At 29.6% G+C, this 21705-nt stretch overlaps 1 protein-coding gene across 3 annotated transcripts in view; it reads left to right on the top strand.

Moving 5' to 3' along the window:
* LOC140051045 (zinc finger MIZ domain-containing protein 1-like) overlaps nt 1-21705 on the top strand; it is a 95348-nt gene that overhangs the window by 21888 nt on the left and 51755 nt on the right. The window contains exon 1 of one of the 3 annotated variants that reach the window (XM_072096119.1): nt 9797-10082. The exons of the other annotated variants lie outside the window; for them this stretch is intronic. The gene's annotated coding sequence lies outside the window, so the exon portion shown is untranslated. Of the gene's footprint in view, nt 1-9796; nt 10083-21705 lie in introns of those variants that run through there. 3 annotated transcript variants of the gene reach the window in all.

Here is a 21705-nt window from a genome sequence, read left to right on the forward strand (position 1 = left end):
TTATTGATAAAACTATTTTGCATCAAACAAAATAAAAAGTATATAAACAATAACAGATCGTTGTTAATGTAAATTATTGTAAAATAAAAAATTGCAAGATTTAATATGTGAATAACATATGTATTATTTTCTTTATTGCTTATGTTCTTTCTTAACAGCTTGCTTTTGATGTTTTTGCCACTAAAAATAGCTAGTTCCCTTATGCAATTCCCATCAAAAGGAAACTGGGAGTGCCCATGTATTTTCCTATTTTGTCCAGTCATGGTTAGTGACGGAAAGGGCACGGAATCAAGTTAACATACTGTTTGACTCAAATTATTTATAAACTAATTTCAATCCTTAGATTAAAAAGTTACAGGCACATCGGAAACCTCCAATTAAAGTCCAAGGAACAACCGTATTCAATTAAAAACCATCTACAATTGAAATGCACTATCTATATTAAGAACCACCTCCAATTCCACCTCAAATTAAACACCATTTTTAAAGACCACTTCAAATTATATACAGCGTCCAATTTAGGACCACCTTCAATTCCACCTCAAATTAAACACCATTTTTAAAGACCACTTCAAATTATATACAGCGTCCAATTTAGGACCACCTTCAATTCCACCTCAAATTAAACACCATTTTTAAAGACCACTTCAAATTATATACAGCGTCCAATTTAGGACCACCTTCAATTCCACCTCAAATTAAACACCATTTTTAAAGACCACTTCAAATTATATACAGCCTCAAATTTAGGACCACCTTCAATTCCACCTCAAATTAAACACCATTTTAAAAGACCACTTCAAATTATATACAGCCTCCAATCAAGGACCACTTCTAATTAAATACTCTTCCAATTAAAGACCACCTGCAATACCACCTCCAATTAAATACCATCTCCGTTAAAGGCTACCTCCAGTTATGCACTACCTCTAATTAAAAGGCCACGTCCAAATAAAGGTAACCTCCAAATAAACACTGTCCCTATTCTAAGACCACAAGAATTGCACCAACCCAAAATGGTTGGAAACATCAAATGTTATTTTTATCAAAATAATAATTTATATTTCATAAGAATATTTATTATCATTTAAGAAGAGGTATTGAAAAAATATATTAAATAAAAGGAGTAGATACAGATGATACAGGCAAGATTCTTATTATTAAATAAAAGGAGTAAATACAGATGATACAGGCAAGATTCTTATTATTAAATAGAAGAAAATATGTATTTTAAATGTTCATATAATAATTTATTTATATTGTCCATACATTAGTTATCTAATAATTTCAGATTTTAAACCAGTTGTAAGATTAAGCTTTAAATTATATTAATAAAATTCAAAACATTAAAATGCCATACAAATTATTCTGATTTCATTGTATAATTTTTGTAGACTTATTCAAGCAGGCAATAGCATTGGTAATTATATATTGGACTCGATTACCTGAGCCGAAATGCCTCAGATCATAATGAGTCCGTTACCATAGCAACTGTTGGCATATCGTCAACTTTGCTATAATAACATTTGTGCGTTGAAGGGGAATAGGTGTTGTTGATCACTCAGATGTAAACTATTTAACTGATGTTTAGAAAATGAAATTTTTTTTTTTAAAGAATCATAACTAAATGACGAGTTTATATGAAGCATGTTTCTCATCCAATTATGCATTCCTTTGGCATTAAATGGATTTCAAAAGATGAAAAGTTTCTGATGAGTTGTGTTGTATTTAAGAAAGAATAGTAACATCTGTATAATTATATTGTATTTGATGTGTGCTGTTTGTCTGTGGTGAACTTTGAGTTTACTTTTGACTAAGAAAAGAAATACAAACAAATAGATAAAATTGTGATATGGGTGATGAAGATGAGAAATATTGATATATAGGTGATATTGATTAAAACATGGTAATATTGGATAGAATAATGATAGAGATATTAAATCTTGATGACAATTAGTCATAAGTCATTATTCCTTGTGATGATGTTGATGAGGATAGAGGTACCACAATGTTGATGGTAAGGTGATAAGCATGGAAAGGGGATAACAATAGTGATAATGATAATAGCTGATAATGATATTGGTAGCAACAGATACAGATAATGATATCAATAATGATAAGATTGGTGTTAATATGAATAAATAATTTTCTTTGACATTTGTTTCTTTTTGCTAAGATAAGAAAAAGGAATCATCTCCAAATGTGTTCATAATAAATAATGATATTGGTGAAGAGCAACTTGCATTGTAATTTATTAATTTATATCAATGGTAAATAAACAATACAAAAAAAAGACTAGTAATATATAATAGTTAAACAATACAACAATACCATTAATAGAGGATCACGCAAGATCCATAAACAACAAGAAAAAATGCATTTGTAAATAATTATATATATAAAAGAAAATAAGGTAAAACAGTTCTAGTTCAAATACAATGATAAAGGATTTTTAAATTTTTTACGAAAAGGTGAAAGAAAGGAAGAGTTAACAATACTGGTATAAAATATAAATAACACAAAACAAGTAATCACAATAATCTAATTTTAGGCCAATATTAATAAAAAAGCACTTTTTGTCAAACAATAATTGTTATGTCCAGGAGACTATCTTCAAAATCAAGTTGACATCAATAATTACATTCATATAAACCACTAAATTGTGCATGCTTTTTACAGCAAGGTCAGCAAGGTCAGAATGCAAAAAGCTTTGATGGTTCTAGGATTTTTAAGTAGAAGAGCACCTAATTAATTGATTGTGAAGATCTTTGCATTCAAGTCTCCAAGGCGTTTTAAAATTTAGTAAAGGAAGTCTTGACATCCTCTGATTGGCTAAAATTATACTGGATAATAATGTTAATTTTACTTTATTGAAGGCTATAATTTACGTAATAACTGTTACATAACATAACATAGTAATTGTAGCAAATACTAAGCGATTATTTATTGATTGGTGTTATATTATTTTTATAATTTATTGAATGATGGTGAAATAATAAAAGAGAAAACAAGCAGAATACCAGTCAATATGGTAATTGACAATATGGAAATATTTATTATTAATATTATTATTATTATTAATTGATATATTAAAGATGTATTCATTATTTTTAATGAAATGTCATCCATGTAAAATAAGTTTTTAAATAAATATATAAATAAATAAATGTATTGTCACCCAAAAACATGAAAAAAAAAATGAAGATAACAAAATAAGAATTTTGTAGTTCACTTCTGTACAAAAAAAACCCAAAAATAATTCAAAAAATAATGTTTTTATTTGTTAAAAAACAATTAAATTCAACTAAAATCCCCAAATTGAATAGTCATAACAGGCCTTAGTACTATATCATTTGATATTGATAAAGTTATTAGGTTTTTACAGGAAATACATACTTAAATCAAATTGAATTAAAACCTTGTTAAACGAATAAATAACATAAATATTTACTATCCAAACAATGAAAATACCATAGGTGAATCTTCAATCGGCATGGCCATAGATTTGTACACAGCATCCTGGGAATATTAGGCAATGCACTTCATGGTCTAATTATGGTACAATTTACTTAGTGTTATACTTAATAATAATATCATTCATCCCTAACGCACATTGTAAATTATGGCCCCTAGGCACTTTACATTAATACAAATATCAAGTGTGCCAAAGGATCACATCAGCTAGCTCAATAGGGAGTAATTCTACTATGTTGTAATAATAATTAGCCCATTGACATTCACGCCTCGAAGGTACATGCTAAATATTATAGATACAATTTCTTACCTAAAGACACAAATTGCCATCTCATTTATTGACTACTTCAAAATCTGGCACCAATTAGAAATCAAATGTTATCATCAACTTTGTATTTTTTTTTGTTCTAATAAAAAAAGGTGTTAAAATCAATTTAATTTATAATCTGTATAGTCAAATTAAGATACTACTAATAATACCCTTTAATTTTATGATAGAAAAACGTCCAATTTAATGAAGGTAAAACAAACACCTTTTGTAGCAAAGACTGAATTTGAATTATTTATTAAACACTTTTATTCATTTTGATGGAACTAAAAAATGTTTTAAAAACAAAAAAAGACATATATTGTATGAAATTTAAAAAAAAACAATAGACCGACCAAAATAAGATTTAAAAACATAATTTAGACCAGAATCTAGGGAAGAATTTAGCATTTAAATAGTTTTTAATATTAGAGAACATATTTTACTCTACTTAAAATGGTGTAATTATTTCAGTTTGAGTGATTTTTAGCAACATATTTGAAGTTATTAAATTTCAAGCATGTTGTAATTCTTATCATGTTCTTCATGAAGGAGAAATCAAATCATTTTGACCTTTAAAGAGTAGCAAAGCCAGAGGTCAAAGTAATTTAGTTATGGGTCAAGTTGCTAGTGTCACTTGGTTACCAAGGTGATAGCTATAACACCACTATTGCATGTAGGGAAGATTTGAACATAGTCAAGGAGCTTGGTGTCACAAGTTTGAGATCGCTGACATTCTTTTAGGCTCTGCAGCTTTGTTGGAGGTCTGTGGTGTAGAAGTTAAGATATGCCTGGTGTTTCAAGGGGTAAAGGTTGCTTGTTCAATAATTGAATTTTGAAATATTATAACAATGACTTGGTACACATGCTGACTTTTTAGGCTACTATACTTTGCATTGAATAAATCTTTTATAAAATCTTAAATATAATATAAAAAAAAATTAGTGATTTATCTGTCCAATGGATGGATGGCGGTCATCTCAAGATGACCATTCTGGGACCCGATTATGAGTACAGAATCTGTCCAAGAATTATGAAATTGGCCGGCAAAAATAAATTAGTCCAAAAAGCGCAATGGCTAAATGGGACTTAAAAGGTGCCGACGCTCGAACAACGTAAACATTATAGTTATTTAGAAAAGATAGAGAAACAAATTGTGGGTTACTGCTATTAATATAATAATGTATATGGAAAATAATTTACCAGAATTCAGTTGTATTTTTTTACAACCAACTTTAAAAAAGAAAAGAAAATATATGCTAATTTTTTATGTCTTTTTGAGTATTTCCTTCCAAGCTTGTAAATTCTTAATTTATGATGCAGTAAAAGTGTTTTCTGTTTTTAAAGTAATTTTGTTTATATCTTTTGTAAATGTTAATTAAGTTCGAACTAATCTGTTCTTTAATTATCGTCTAAGAAACGATTACTTTACAAAAATAAAATCATTTGTCATTTCTATATGAAATAAGATAATATAATTGTATGATGTTCTTTTATTCAAAATGATAAATTCTGTTCCACCCACTAGAATCAATATTTAATCACATTCTCAGTGCCTTGGAGTTTATGACATTGACGTAGTAATATGAATTATGAAAATAGGTTGAGATAATTGTGCGTGCATTTACTCTTTGTCTTGTGTGTTAAACGGCCAATCAGCATTTCTCATTTATTAGAACATGCACAATAGTGTTTTAGATTACTCCATTATCGCTGTAGGGGACGGCACAATCAATTTTATACATATCTTTTATTGTTATATTGTAATCATAAAATGATGAAATATCGACAGGAGAATTCTTTGTTATGAATTCATTTTTTCTTTTACATTATGACTTTCAAATACAGATTATGTTATCTTGTAACATAATGAAACGCACAATATTCAATAATTACAGTGTTGGAGAACCCATCCATAATACTAAGGTATTAAACCACTATCTTGTACAATTGAAATAAATCATATAAAAATAAATAGGGTGTACCTGAGCAATCTAGAATATTCTATATAACCGTATTCCCTAAAATGATATTAATGTATGTGTTTGTAAATTGAAGAAATCATATAAAAATAAATATAGTGTACCTGATAAATCTAGAATATTCTATAACTGTATACCCTAAAATGATATTAATTTATGTGTTTGATATATTTAAATTATTAAAGTATGTTGGTAGTAGATTTATTACTGATGCTTTTAATGAGTTTAGTAGATATCGCTGTCATAACGATGCTCATCGTCTCATTAATTCATAATTATAAAATATGTAGTTCATGAAATAATAGGTTAATTAATTGTCTACATTATTGATGGCAACAATGAATTATTTTGAAAGTAGCACTTGATGGATATCTATGAGTGTGTGATAAATTATTTTTACAATGACTCTCCCTTCAAATAATGCCCCTTTCACACAGAGTGAGACGGTAATATTGCGCAGTAATTACACAAATGCTGAAATAAGTATTTTTCAATTGTTCCCATTCACACAGTAAATGGTTGAAATTACTGCAGTATTAACTTTTATGTAATATTGCTGCAATTTATGTGTGAAAAGGTGTGATTAATTAGATGTTGAATTAACCAAATAATTCATTAATTTAAATAATTCTATTTATAAATATTTTCACTTATTTTTATTAAACAGTACATACATTTCATCATTTATTTGTTCCTGTGTCAAAACATACATACATAAATGAGTTTCAGAAATTATTTGAATTTTATTATTTTCTATTATTAAATTTTATTCTTAAATTGGACCAAGTTGATATTGCTTTAGTCTACCCTATTTATTAATGGACTGTTCCATAATTTATTAATTTACATTGAAGATGTTGATGATTTATTTAGATTTGTCGGTTTAAATCATAAGCGAGGTTGATAAGTCAGTGTAAACAATATGTGTCCATATGCTAAATATCTAACACAATTATCTAGACTTGTGGCTAATTGCTGTGGTTGCTAATTAATTTTGTTTACCTGGTTCAAACAAGTTGGCTGCTAAAATCACTATCCCTTTTAATATTTATTACACTTAAACAGGTTAAGATTTACTTATTACTTTTTTTAAATTTTAATTTAGGTACTCAAATTATTGTATAAAGTACATATTTTTTTAAACTTTTTAAAATGTTTCCAAATATGCATTTTTAAAAGTGCTTTATTAAAATGTAAAACTGACAGAGCTTGTCTTCATAGCAATATCAAAGGTTTGTTATTATTACTGTATTGCATACAAAGATAGAGTAAATGTTAAGTGGACCAACCATGACCAATAAATTAAGCCACTTTTAAAACTTGCCTGCAAAGAGGGATGTGTTGACAATAGAGATTACAGGAACTTATTGAAATTAAAGCAAGTGACATTTGTTTACCAAAAGGTTTATACATTCTAATCCTAATCCCAGTTTAACCTATTCAGGTACTTAAATGCAACTTCTATTAATAAAATGGCTGCAAAGTCAATAGTTGTTTCCCTTGTTTTCTACATTTGATACAAATTACTAGTAACAGTGATATTCGCACCTGCAGACGTTAAAAATCTTAACAACAAAAGTTGTTTTGCAATGCTTGAATGCAGTTAAATGCTGTAAATAAGAAATTAAATTGAAATACACCTTTGATTCCCTTGATTTCTTTAGCTTTGTTTCATTTGTATGTTGTGGCTATCATATATTGCTAAATGAGATTTTTACTCTCAGTAGGTAAATCATTAAAACCATTATTATTTAATAATAGACATTTACTTACAAGTAAGTTCGTAACTGTAATTTTCCCCACTTTTATTTAACTTTAAACTGGCTTAGACTTTATTCGAATAACGCTTTTGGGCCAGCAGCTTATAAAAACGGTGCGTTCTAACATTAACAATACAGTTTACAAAAATAAGTTTCATCAAAACTAAAAATATTAAATTTGTATTCAAAGTGGAGAATTTGTCAAGACTATCAGGTATTGAAACTATTGGAAAAAAACTAACTATTGTAATGTAGATGAAACTAAATAAACAACTAAAATAATAACAATTTTTTTTTAAATTGTTGAAATGTGACTACAATATATTTCTATAAAATTGTGTTAGTGTTTATCCAACAGCTCTGCAATGTTTTTCTGGATCGTTTTTTATTTTATTTTGTCTTCATTGTAATTTTTTTTTCTCAGTAATTTGCCTTTGATTAATAATACGGTAGATATAAAATAGCAACAGTTAAAGAAAACCAAAGAGCAGTGAAAGTACTGTAACTGACATGTTTCACTTTAGAGATGGCAGAATTAAATTTACAACTTTTTAAAGTGTTTTATTGTTACGCTTTTTGTTGATAATTAAGATAGTATAAAAGATTGATTTTGTAGAAGAGTTTTATAATGAGAAGCAATGGCTGAACACGATCTACAGTTGAAACAACCGTCATTGATTAACTAGAGTTAAATCTGACAGACAAATAGTCGTCATCCATTTATTGTTTAGTTTAAGCTATAGTTAAAAAATATTGAGAAACTTTTGTATGAACATACATGACTGTCGCTGTTCTATCACTTACATTACCAAATCCTGTTTTCTGTTTAAAACTGGTTGCCTTAAATACTACGTTTCCACATTGGTATTTTGACTATACCCTTTTCACATCTTCAAACCTGGTGTAACAAGTTGTAACCAATAATTTATTCAATTTATTTACTAAATGTGGTCGATCGTGTGTGTATTTGTTTCTTTTTTTTTTTCTTACTCTAAAAGGTATTGCCCGATTTTAATATGGGCTCTCTGAGTGCCCTTATACTTTCAACAATTGAAATACTTTTTATTATCACTGACTTATATTGCTGTTGAAGAAGCCTCAATTTCTCCACATATTTTTTTTTTCAAATCTTTATTATGCATTATTTTTATTTCATCTAAACATTAGTGACAATGTACCGTCGTAATAGTCTTTCTTTAATTAGATGATAAATCATATTAGCTTTATATATTCATGCAGCATTTCTTTCCACTTAAACCAACCGATGAAACTGTTGTATGTATGCTTTAGTGAATTAATTAAATATTCAGTTTTAGCACTGTCTTGTACCTTTATATTGATTCTATTCATTTCTATGTATTACACTGTAGTTAATTAAATCCTTCATAGACTTAGACCCCCTTCTTTAGGACATTTCTCTATTCAGGGGACGATCAAGGGGAGAGGAGTAATTAAAATGAACTTAATCAGTGTAACATAGAAGAGTACAGGTCTTTTTCGTACTATTATTGACAATTTCATCGTAGATAAAGCAAATACGGTAATGTTTCAGCAAAAAAAAAAAACACACAAACTTATATTATTTATTTAATTACTTTATTTTTATTGCAATTATACTATGTGATCATCTTCTTTTTTTTTTATTCTCTTATCCACTAAGAATACTATACATAAACAAATACTGTACTGTATACACAGTCAGATAAAACATGTTTTTGTCGCTCTTTTTGTGAGCTTTGGACAAATCATGTTTATACTGTATACATCATTATGATTTATATTTCCAGAGGGAAGAATGACTTTACTGAAACAATGATTTTGTTGGTGAACAGTAATTTTTTTTCTGTTGTCATGATTGTGACGTTATCACACCGAAGCAATCATATCATCACATTCATACTGAGCTAATTGTAGTAGTATTGGTAAACATTAGTTTGGTGGCCCATTATCAGACCGAGTTGGATGCAAATTGTATTTATTAATCAGAGAGTTTGTAAGATGGATGTATCTTTTGTTGGTGTTTAAATCTGCTACAGTCAGTCAGTCATTCTTTAATTATATATTCATGGCTTTATTGTTCAGTTGTGTTAGTAACTAGATGATACTTCGACTGTTCCATTTTTACATAAGGGATTTTCTCATTTTCACCAACAATAAAGAAAATAACCATCTTTGTAACTCTTACTCATTTAATATATGATATTAAGTATTTGACAGGTTATTAGAATAACTGATCATAAAGTATTTTTACCAGTTTTGTTTAATATTTGTGGAACTATTTTTATTTTTATTTATTATAACGGCATGCTAGTTGTGCTAGAATACAGTCTATTAAAGGTCAAATAATGGTAGAATCCAAGTCTGCAACAAAAGTGGATTTTTTTCAGCTGTGTATAGTGGGATTCTATTTAACTATAGATTTTCACAGTGATCTGTTCAATTTCTCTACTTAATTTATCCATAATCTAAGGTATTCTTTGTCGTCTAAGACGCCGCACTCAGTAATTAGCAGATAATTAAGCCAGAGAACAGCAACTGTTCAATATTCACCATGGAGGGGTAAGATGTCTTTTTGTTTACATTCTCAGTTATGCATTTTATTCAAAGAAATCTTTAAGAATATTGTACTATTATTAGTAGTGATTGATGGATGTTTGATTGGTGTCCTCCTTTGGGACATCTCTATTAAGGGGACACTTTCCCATGAGACAAAAGAGAGGCAATAGATGTTTGAACAATATGGCCAACCTCTATTAAGGGGTCACCCCTATAACAGGCAAACCAGGGCCATAGCCACCAGTATGGTTGGTAAGGTTTCACTTTCTCACAGAGGCTTTTGACAACCCAGTGGCTTGAGAAGAGATTGTTTCCTTTTCTTGCGAAAACCACACCACCGCATTTCTCGTGGCTATATCACTGCATACTTTCAAGTTGTCCTCTTAATAGGGGTTCGTACTATAAAACACTAATGTACCTTTTAATGTTTAAGGATAACACACGCTATAATGTTGAGATATTATTCCTAGTCCACAATACGTTTGTGGTCCCTGTATCTACAGTATCATTCTCCATCTCTTTAAGAATTTCCCTCTTTAACAACTGGTTGATCATGTTCAGACTCGTCATGCTTGGTAATAATAAACCACAATTTAATTGATAAAGTTCAGATAAATTTAATTTAACAGCCATACATACATAGTTGTTTTGTAATATACATATCTGTTCATTAGTCAACGTAAAAATCATTGAAACGTCACAAAGTAGTCGTTTGTTAATAAGTCTCCTGCTTGCTAAGATCTTCAGATACCAGCGCTACAGATTTTTACCTTAATTCTCGCCTTGAAAAAAGAAAAATATGTACTGTACACTACCTTTAAGAGTCTAATCATACCCTATGACTTTGTGTTTTCTTAATGATGTGATAGGCGTAGAGGGTGGTATGATCGAGGGATGGCTGTTAAAATCATGGTGCATGATGTTAGAAGGATTCTTCTAACCTCTGCACACTGTTGAAGATGTTGCTAATCATTATATTCAACACTACAATACATTACGAGTGTAAAGTCCTCTAGTACAGTCAATAATTATCTCAAATTGATTATGAACTTGCCATCACCATATTTAAAAAAAATGTCTTTGATGTTTTCGAATATTTGTTTATTATCTGTCTAAAGGCCCGATACCATCATGTGATGAGGAAAACAAATACAGAATTTTAATTTTAAACTCATGAGAAAAAGAGACCAAACCTGACAACAGGTGCAAATTTACTGGGCTTGATGCAAAGTGTACAAATAGATGAGAATTCACTGAACAAGTTCTGTTGCTATATAACAAATTGGTCTAATTGGTGGTTGGGGGGGGGGGGGGGGGGGTGAATAGTAAAAAATACAAAATTAAAAATTAAGGATTTTATTCTTTTCTTTATTTTGAAAAATCATTTGTTCGATACAATGTAGTTTTATCAGTTTATCCTTACAAATATTTAATAGTTTTATCATTTAACTTATTGTAATGATTTGTTAATGATGTGTCAGTTCTAAAAACGATGACATGATACATAACTAGAAAAACTGTGGTCTACCTGTTTAATTCATCTATGATTAGTTCATCTTTCTCACCACCAAATTTATAAAAAAATTGTGTTCTTGATATTTTACATGAAATTTTATTCAGTATTATAAAATATGAAACCAATGTAAATTAATAAAGTGTATCGCTATGCTATATTATAAGTTCTATATTAATAACCATCTTTTGATGAAAATAAGCAATTGTAATTGACTATTCAATGTAGCTGCACTATCAAATGTGATAGTTCTTTGTATGCACTAGTGCTAGGATAATATTGACATTGACAAGAGCACAAAATGATAGCAATCAAAGAACAGGCGTTTCTATTGTATATGAGCATTATCATTGTTATTTATTAACAGTATAATGTTATCATTGACGTCGCCTAATCGTTGCCATTTACACATTCTTTATTAAAGTCGGATGCAAATAGTAGATCAAATTAATTTATATAAATGTATGAGAATTTCACCATGTGTTTTCTGTATGGATTGTTACAATCATAGTGAACAATTTTGAATTTTAAGTTTTAGAAATAATAATAAGTATGTTTTCACCTTTTATACCTGCTTATTTTTAGAATACTTTTTATACTAATGGTATATGCCATATTACTACCTGTAATACTAAATATTACTTTATTTGAAAACATTTACAGGTATAGTACAAGCTAAACTTCCTGTTGGTTAAGATAATTATTTAATTTCGAAACAATAATGATGAAGTGAGAATAAGAAAAAGCCGCCCTCTGCCCTAAACTAACTGACATTCAAACTCAAACCTTCTGCCAGATATATTAAAATACCCCTCCCTTTGTTTTGGATATCCCTATTAATTAAAATACCCCTCCCTTTGTTTTGGATCCCTATTAATTAAAATACCCCTCCCTTTGTTTTGGATCCCTATTAATTAAAATACCCCTCCCTTTGTTTTGGATCCCTATTAATTAAAATACCCCTCCCTTTGTTTTGGATCCCTATTAATTAAAATACCCCTCCCTTTGTTTTGGATCCCTATTAATTAAAATACCCCTCCCTTTGTTTTGGATCCCTATTAATTAAAATACCCCTCCCTTTGTTTTGGATCCCTATTAACTATTATTATCACTATCTTTATTATTATATCATCAATATTAACTATTATTATCACTATCTTTTGCACTTTTAAAGACTATTTTCACCAATATAATTGCTGCCAAATAAAACACATTAATTAAAATACCCCTCCCTTTGTTTTGGATCCCTATTAACTATTATTATCACTATCTTTATTATTATATCATCAATATTAACTATTATTATCACTATCTTTTGCACTTTTAAAGACTATTTTCACCAATATAATTGCTGCCAAATAAAACACATATTGTATGGTTTTATTTGTTTTTAAAGAGCTTATGACCGATTTTTTATACACTTTACATTGATATGGTTGACAAATCTTTTGTAGGATAATTTGAGTTTTATTGAATTTAATAGCTACTAAATAGCCTCAATTAAATAGTATCAAAATTGTGACACCATTGTATAAAACAATTTTAATAAACTGTAGTGACAATATTGTATTGAACTGAATATGGATAACCCCATGCTAATAAAAACAGCATTAGTCCGCCGCCGGACATTATTTACTTTCGCGGTTTACAACCATTTGAACTTTGGAATCAAATAATGCTATGGGTGTTGGTAAATTAATTGAATTGAAAATGTTGGCATATTGGCGAGATTGATTTTAAGGTGAAGTGTCAATTTTCTAACAAAATTAATAATATCAAAGCAATTTTTAAATGATTTAAATTAGTAGATCATATTGTGTATATGTAGACAAGATTGGACTATCAACAAATATTACGGGGGAGATGGAAAGATTTTTAAAATAACTGTCTACTATTAAACGTGCAAGAATGGTTGAGAAAATATAATATCTTAAAATAATCTATGTTAGGATTTTACTATACTGTAAAACCAGAAACGTTTGCGAGTGAATGAAATGTGCGAAAAAGTAGATGGTTGATGCAATCTTGTTATTAATCTTATTACAATGCATTACTGTATTTACAAAGTACATGCACTGTAACACAAAGGTCGCGCCTATGATGGCCGTATTGACATGTCTTGTTATAGTATTTAATTTTGCTTGATTTTTTTTAAATCTGCGAAAGTTTTGTCGCGAAAATGGCCGATGTAACCAATTCAAGAAAGTTTCATGTCTCGAAAGTTTATAGTTTTACAATATTATAACATACCTGATTATATTCTTGCAATTTGATTGGTTAATTATGTATCGCGTGCCAGTCGGTATTAGTCCTTCTACCAGAAAAGTGATCTAATGATGATAGTTTATGGGTTCCATTTTCCACATTTTGAGATTTTTTCCCATTCGACGTTGTTTACAGTAACTGCTCCGTGTTGGAAAATCAACCTGTCGTGCATGCAAAGTTGGAGAACTACTTTTTTTAATGACCTACTTCCCGGTCTGATTTACGAAGGATACATTTGAATAAAAGTTTATTTTAGAACAGTAGGTGTAAATACAGTACAACAAGTAATTAATGTTTTGCATTAAATAAAAAATTGTTCTATTTAAGTCGGCTCGTTAAATAAAGCAGTCAACTTTCAACTAATGAAATATTCTCACCATTAAACGCATAAAACATTTGTTATTTGTATATTTAATCTTTCTGACTTTGCCTAGCATGACTGTATGTTAGATTATAATGTATATATACCTTATCTCAATTATTATTACATAAATGTTTAAAATAATGGCATCTTGAAAACCCATATTTGTCTATTGATTATTTAAGCCTACAGTATTTTATTTTATTGTTGTCCCTATACAGCAGTCATGACCATGTTATTTAGTAATTTTTTTTATATTTTTCTTTTGCGCTTTTCTTTTAAATTCCACTTTGATAGAAAACAAAATCAAATATAATTATTCGTATTTTAAAACAATTGAATTGTATTAATATATCCATTCTCTGATAAGCATCAGCATCTTTAAAATTCAACATGCCAAATATTGATTTTATAACTATTAAAGCTAGAGCAAGTTTATTTAATATATGCAACTGATTAAATGATGCTGTTAGGTTATGTAAATCCAGTTTTCCTTCTTCAATTATCCATAATGAGATGTAGTGGTACTAGTAATGTTATGCTCTAATTAGGTATCTCAATATCAGTGTATTCAAGAATGCTAATGATCTCACCAACAGTTGAGTAGTGTGAAGCTTTTTTTGATTGGCAGATTGAAGATAAATCTTATAATTTATTGGTTTTCCATTTAGATAATAATGGTTTTAATTTCACCATGTCATATACAGAAAATAATAATAATAATATCCTGGATTTATATAGCACCTATTAAAATGTTGTAAAACCTCTAAGCGTTGAACATTATTACCCCAGTCATTATTGTCATAATCATAAGATAGTAATATCCCAGTCATTGTCATAATCATAAGATAGTAATATCCCAGTCATTGTCATAATCATAAGATAGTAATATCCCAGTCATTGTCATAATCATAAGATAGTAATATCCCAGTCATTGTCATAATCATAAGATAGTAATATCCCAGTCATTGTCATAATCATAAGATAGTAATATCCCAGTCATTGTCATAATCATAAGATAGTAATATCCCAGTCATTGTCATAATCATAAGATAGTAATATCCCAGTCATTGTCATAATCATAAGATAGTAACATCCCAGTCATTGTCATAATCATAAGATAGTAATATCCCAGTCATTGTCTTAATCATAAGATAGTAATATCCAGTCATTGTCATAATCATAAGATAGTAATATCAGTTTTGTTTGTATCCATGTGAACAGTAGTTAATTTTATCATGATCATTAATCATTATTATCATCATCAATGATTATTATCATCATCAATGATTATTATGATCATCAATGATTATTATGATGTATATTATATTATTATCATTAACTGATGATGATCAATGAGACGTGTTTGTATGCAAGTGTACAGCCAATAAACTATATAAAATATATATCATTATATAATCATTATCATCATTTAATTAACGATGTACTACAGTATACAACTTCTATTAAATGAACACCTTTGTGACTCCCAACAAAGTTCCCCCTTAAAAAGAGTGGTCCCTGTTGGGGCTTTGGGTATAATATAAACATAATTTAAATTATTAAACCTCAATTAACTAAACAAGAAAATTAATTGCATTAGAATATATGTATTCAATTGTCTTTTTTGGTTTATACAATAGAATCAATCTTGAAAGAGCTTACGTTGTGATGTACAACTTTTGTTGTCTAGACAGTTAGATTTTTTTGCGTTATTGTTCTGTATTGCTCAATCAAGCAGAATATATTCTGTATTATTAGTGTTATGGTATTATTACAAAGAGGTGATGCAGTAACATTTTGTTTGAACTTGGAATTAATTTATTTATTGGAAAGATTTTAACCAACCATAACTGTACCAAAATCCCAAATGGTCTTAAATCGTAGGATGTCAAGCAAAACATTCAGAGTTTGAATTGAGTGATTGTTAATTTATTTTAAACTTTTTGTTTATGTCAATACATCTTTAATGTTTATGTCAATACATCTTTAAATGTACAGTAATGCGTGTTATAATATTTCTACTCACTGTAACTCCCAAAAATTCCCCCATTTCTTTTTTATAGTTGGTTGATATATTGCAATAGCACGCATTTTTAGCTTTACAAAAAAAAGGTTTAATGCAAGGCTATAGTCAATTTGAGATGTGGTTTATTATCTCAATGTTAGATATTTAAACTTTAAATGAATGTAGTTTATCGAAGACATGATCGCTCGACACTAAATGAATTCCTTGCATGAACCAGAGTAGACTTGAAATACTTTACAATATTGCAAGAGGCTCAAAGGTGGAAAGTTTATAATACCAATTAACATTTTCACGATTCTTAAGATGCGATGGAAAATTGCTGATCTTGTTATTCATGCTGGAGACGTAGCCATATATCCTGCGGTAATATAATTGAAAGGTACAGCACTAAATTTCTTCATTCCTTAATCTTGATAAATGATGCGAGAAAATTTACCTCTCTGTACAATAAATACAATGCACAATTTCTTTATTTATCTCACTAAATGATGATTAAAAGAATCTTCCATCAGATCTGCATGATTGTGTTAGTAAATGGCAACTGAACTTTATTATTTTAATATTTGATGGGTAAAATAGCAAATAGGCGCCCTAGTAAAAAAAATTATGTCTCACAACTTTTATTCAAGATTCAAGACATTTTATTGGAAAATCATTTTGATTGGCATAATTAAGACAATAAACCAACAAAGAAAAATACATCAAATTGCAAAAGGCAAAGTTAAAATACTATTGATGATGAGGAAGGAAACTTATCTTCTTTTTTTTTGCACATTTACCCCTAATTTGTAACCAATTATGCCTTTTTGTTACAATCACTAATATACTGTTGATTTACATTTTATTATTTCAAAATCTTTTAATTAACACTCTACGTAACAGAGTTGGCTGTAAGTGATATAATGAGTGTACTACTAGTAGTAGATGTATCACCATAACATGACATCTTTTCTCCCATGTATTCATAGTCATTTATCCCAGCAGGTGGTGGGGACCATCTTTAGTGCTTGATTGCAACACGTTGCAGTGTAATTTTCATCAATTAGGCAATACATTAAGATACTTACAGCGAAGAAAACAATACCTAACAGAGATATTAAAGCTACAATAAAAGAAGAGTTGAAATATGTATGAAGTATGTCAAATAATTATTCATCACTGTTGTATTGCTTTTTAACAGCTTAAGGCAGCTTGTAACCTTTTGACATTGAGACTACCCTTATAAACTATCCTTATGAACATCCAATGAATACAGCTTTACTAACAGTTTACCTGGTTAATACTAATAAGTAGCATATGTTTAATGATCAACCACATCCTATGGCTCTGTTGTCATTCTACCTTCATTACTGTATTTAACAACCTTTTAATTTAGTGTGGTTCTGCTGAATAACAGTATACACCAACAAATGTTATTTTTCTGTTATACTTTACTTACTTAGTCCAGGACATGCCCAAACTTATATCACTAGATTCCTCAATAATTTCCCATATGCCATTGTGACAGCCAGTTCTTCTCTCTGCATACCATTACCAGGTTCCATCTCTAGTACATCGATGTATGTTTTGTGTTATATTTTACTCAAAAAACTCCAGTATCCATTTTTTCTTGTAGATCAAAAATCAAAAAGTTTAACTACCACTTTAAAAAAAAATATTTTAACGTATATGGGCCAATAGGTCCTCGGTAAATCAAATGGAGCTGGCCAGTTGCACCGGTTCTTCCTCAGGTTTTGAAAATTGCAATGCAGAAGAAAGGAAATTTTGGAGCCCTCTATTTCAAAATCCTGGACCAGTTCTGAGTTATTTGGCATAAGTTAATGTCTTGGATTCTTTTTAATTATTTGACAATTCTAAATGTGGTTCACCGTATTCCATCGAAACTAAAACTCTGTCTACACTATCAAACTAGTTTGACAGAAAAAGTGTGTATGGTAGTGATATGCCCAAATATGGTAGTGATGTATGACATCATCATGTCCATATGGGCACATCACATTTTTTTTTTGTTACATAAAGATTGATGATAGTGTAGACAGAGCTTATAGCAGTACAGTACGCATATAAATCAGTTTTTTATTTGTTGGGACTTTTGTTTTAGTTTTCGTTTCATTGGAGATGTAGAAATTGAAACTCAATTTTTGTTTTCAATGCTGAAATTAAAGGGTAATTTTTAAATCCAATTGAACTCTCACTATCAACATTGTATGCTTGATTCGCACTAATTCTTGATGTATGAATGCTACACCCTTATCTATTTAATTGCTTTAAATCTTCAAAAGCGGGGGCCCTTACAAGAGATACTTCTTTATTAATGATTTTCTCTAAACCGCTAAATGGTAATATTTTAATATATGAAGTGTGGTTATAACAAGTACATAAATTCTTAGTATTTAGTCCTGTTACTTTAAAGTCATTTCCTTTTCCTTTTTATTCAGTATCTCATGAATATTGATGAGTGTTTATTTATTCAAAGCTTACATGGTTCACAGAGAAGTAGTTCAAAAAGATAAAAATACTTAACCTCTATGAAAATTGATTTTATTTTTTGAATAAAAAAAATTTCTTAAAAAGTGTAAGTTCAGATAGTTCTTTTGTTTTTGAATAATTATGCATAATACAATATTGATTTTTCATGTATTATTTACAAGAAACTTAAAATATAGTTACTAAATATAGTACTATACCATTTTCCCAATTGTTCAGTGACATATTTTCTTTAGTTTGATATTCAACGTAGATTTATGCATGTTATGTTTTGAGTTGTTTTTTTATTTATGGATATGATTGAAACTGTATTTTAAGTAGGCCTGTAGTAAATGCTTGAATAAAAAAATCAAACTTGGTGCTTTAGAGATTGGTCCCTACTACTAGGGAGTAGGGAGAAAAGCATTCTATTTGTGATAGTACAACTATTATGTGCACTATTGTGAATAAGGGCCTGTTTCTGCTGCAACTGCTCAAAATACGGTATAAAAATACGGTATAAAATACGGTATTTTTTATACCGTATTTTTTAGTACCCCGTTTCTGCTAACAATACTTCTTGGGTGGTCGTGTTAAATTTCATCTTTTTTACCCAAATTGCCATTCATTTATTTGGTCGATAATTAAAAGTCGCAATAAAGGAAGTTTTACGTCTCACTTTCAACAGCCTAGCCCTAGTGATAGAGATGTTGTGAGAGCACAGAAAACATCGTAATGGGGACAGTTAATTCGTTCCCTCCCCGAGTTATTGTATTTTGCAATGTTGTACTGCTTTCGCAGGCTCTTCAGCTTTGAGTTTACTTGCTTTGGAGTCAAGTCTATTCCATACTCCTGCTTTATTTTTTTAGAAATGTCTTTATAATGTGGTTGTCCCTTTTATTAGTTGGCCAGACATTTTAGCTTCCCCACACACATTTATTTAGTAAAACTGTGACGTCTTCGCTCCACATTTTCGCCGAATATATCTATACACGTGTGTAAAGCAGCTGACAGCGACAGAAAATAAAAACATGAATGTTGACCTTTTGTCATGTAAAAAAAAAATACGGTATTTTTTATTGGCAGCAGAAACGGGTACAAAAAAAACGGTATAAATTTGTAAATACCGTATTTTATCCACAAATTTTGTGGGGAAAATACGGTATACAAAATACGGTATATTTTTTATGAGCGCAGTTTCTGCTGCCAAAAATATACCGTATATATACGGTATTCAAAAAATACCGTATAATATACGGTATTTAGTTGGCAGCAGAAACAGGGCCTTATTCTCACTTCATCATTATTGTTTCAAAATTAAATAATTATCTTAACCAACAGGAAGTTTAGCTTGTACTATACCTGTAAATGTTTTCAAATAAAGTAATATTTAGTATTACAGGTAGTAATATGGCATATACCATTATTATAAAAAGAGTATCAAGTATTCTAGTTGGCAGCAGAAACAGGGCCTAAGTCTATTTCTATTTATATTTTTACTATAGTATAATAAAATTTAACAGTGAGTGAGCTGGTAGTATGGTTCATTGATATGATACAATTTTATCTTTCCTAATAATATTTTATTCAACACATTAATATATGATTTTTTTTACCTTGACCTAGAATATCTGTCTAATACAATAAATATACCTTTTTTTTTTGTGGAATTATGGTTGTCAGGGCAGTTACAGTTTGTTAGGGAAAGTTGTCTCTGAGAATGTATTCAAACCTCTTGATGGTAAGATCAATCTACTACTGTGCAACAATGATCGTCTTTCACCAAACTGATAAGATACAGATCATGGTTTTCAAACATTTCCATGATAAAATGATGTAGCAGTGATTTTGCCACCAAAAAAACAGGATATAGAACCAGTGTAGGATGTCAGCAATTAAGTGTATGACGTAAACACAGTAAATTCTCTGACAATCACACATCCTTTGGATTTCAAAACTGTCTGGTTGCCCAAACTGTCTGGTTGCCCAAAGTGCCTGGTGGCATAAACTGTCTGGTTGCACAAAATGTCAAACTGTCTGGTTGCACAAACTGTCTGGTTGTCCAAACTGCCTGGTGGCCCAAATTGTTGGTTACCCAGACTGTCTGGTTGCCCAAACTGTCTGGTTGCCCAAACTGTCTGGTTGCCCAAACTGTCTGGTTGCCCAAACTGTCTGGTTGCCCAAACTGTCTGGTTGCCCAAACTGTCTGGTTGCCCAAACTGTCTGGTTGCCCAAACTGTCTGGTTGCCCAAACTATCTGGTTGCTCAAACTGTCTGGTTGCACAAACTGTTGTAAAAATCATGACATGCAATTAATAACAAATAGCTTTGGATAGCTAGTTTAAAATAGATATTTCATGTTTGATTTAATAAAAGCAACCCATAAGTATGTCTTTCAGTCTGCTACTAGTTGGTTTGATTTATGAATAAGAAATGACATATGAATGAATGAATATTGTAAGCGTTTTTATTTGTACTGTATATTATAACATGACTTGCATCTAATACAAATAAGCCTAGTGGATTTGTGTTTTATACCAGCTTTTGTAGGATCTCTACATTCCTAACTTAGGCCTATTGCATCACCTGGATATTTGTTCTTCCTCACTGCATTTATGAGGCTAATAACATAGGTTTTGAATTTAGGGTAAGCCTTGCTAGCCACAAAAACAAATTAATAAAACCGACTGGAAAAGAATGTCCATAATTCCAAAACAATTATTGTCAATTCTCATTTTAATGAATGTTTAATGCTGTTATAAAAATATGTTTGTTTTAAATATAAAATAAAACGTGTCTGTCTAGTGTACATACATTTTAGTATTGTCGTTTTTAATAGCATCCTACTGTAGTATTAAACCATGGTGGAATTATCTTATTTTATGTGTACATTGTTCAATTGAAGAATTAAAGAAACAGCTTTTACTTAAACATTTCATTTTACTGATGCTTCATATCTCACTTGTACATCTCAGACAAGTTTACTTCTAGG

This window comes from Antedon mediterranea, chromosome 6 (assembly GCF_964355755.1).
Source record: "Antedon mediterranea chromosome 6, ecAntMedi1.1, whole genome shotgun sequence".
Classification (NCBI taxonomy): Eukaryota; Metazoa; Echinodermata; class Crinoidea; order Comatulida; family Antedonidae; genus Antedon; species Antedon mediterranea.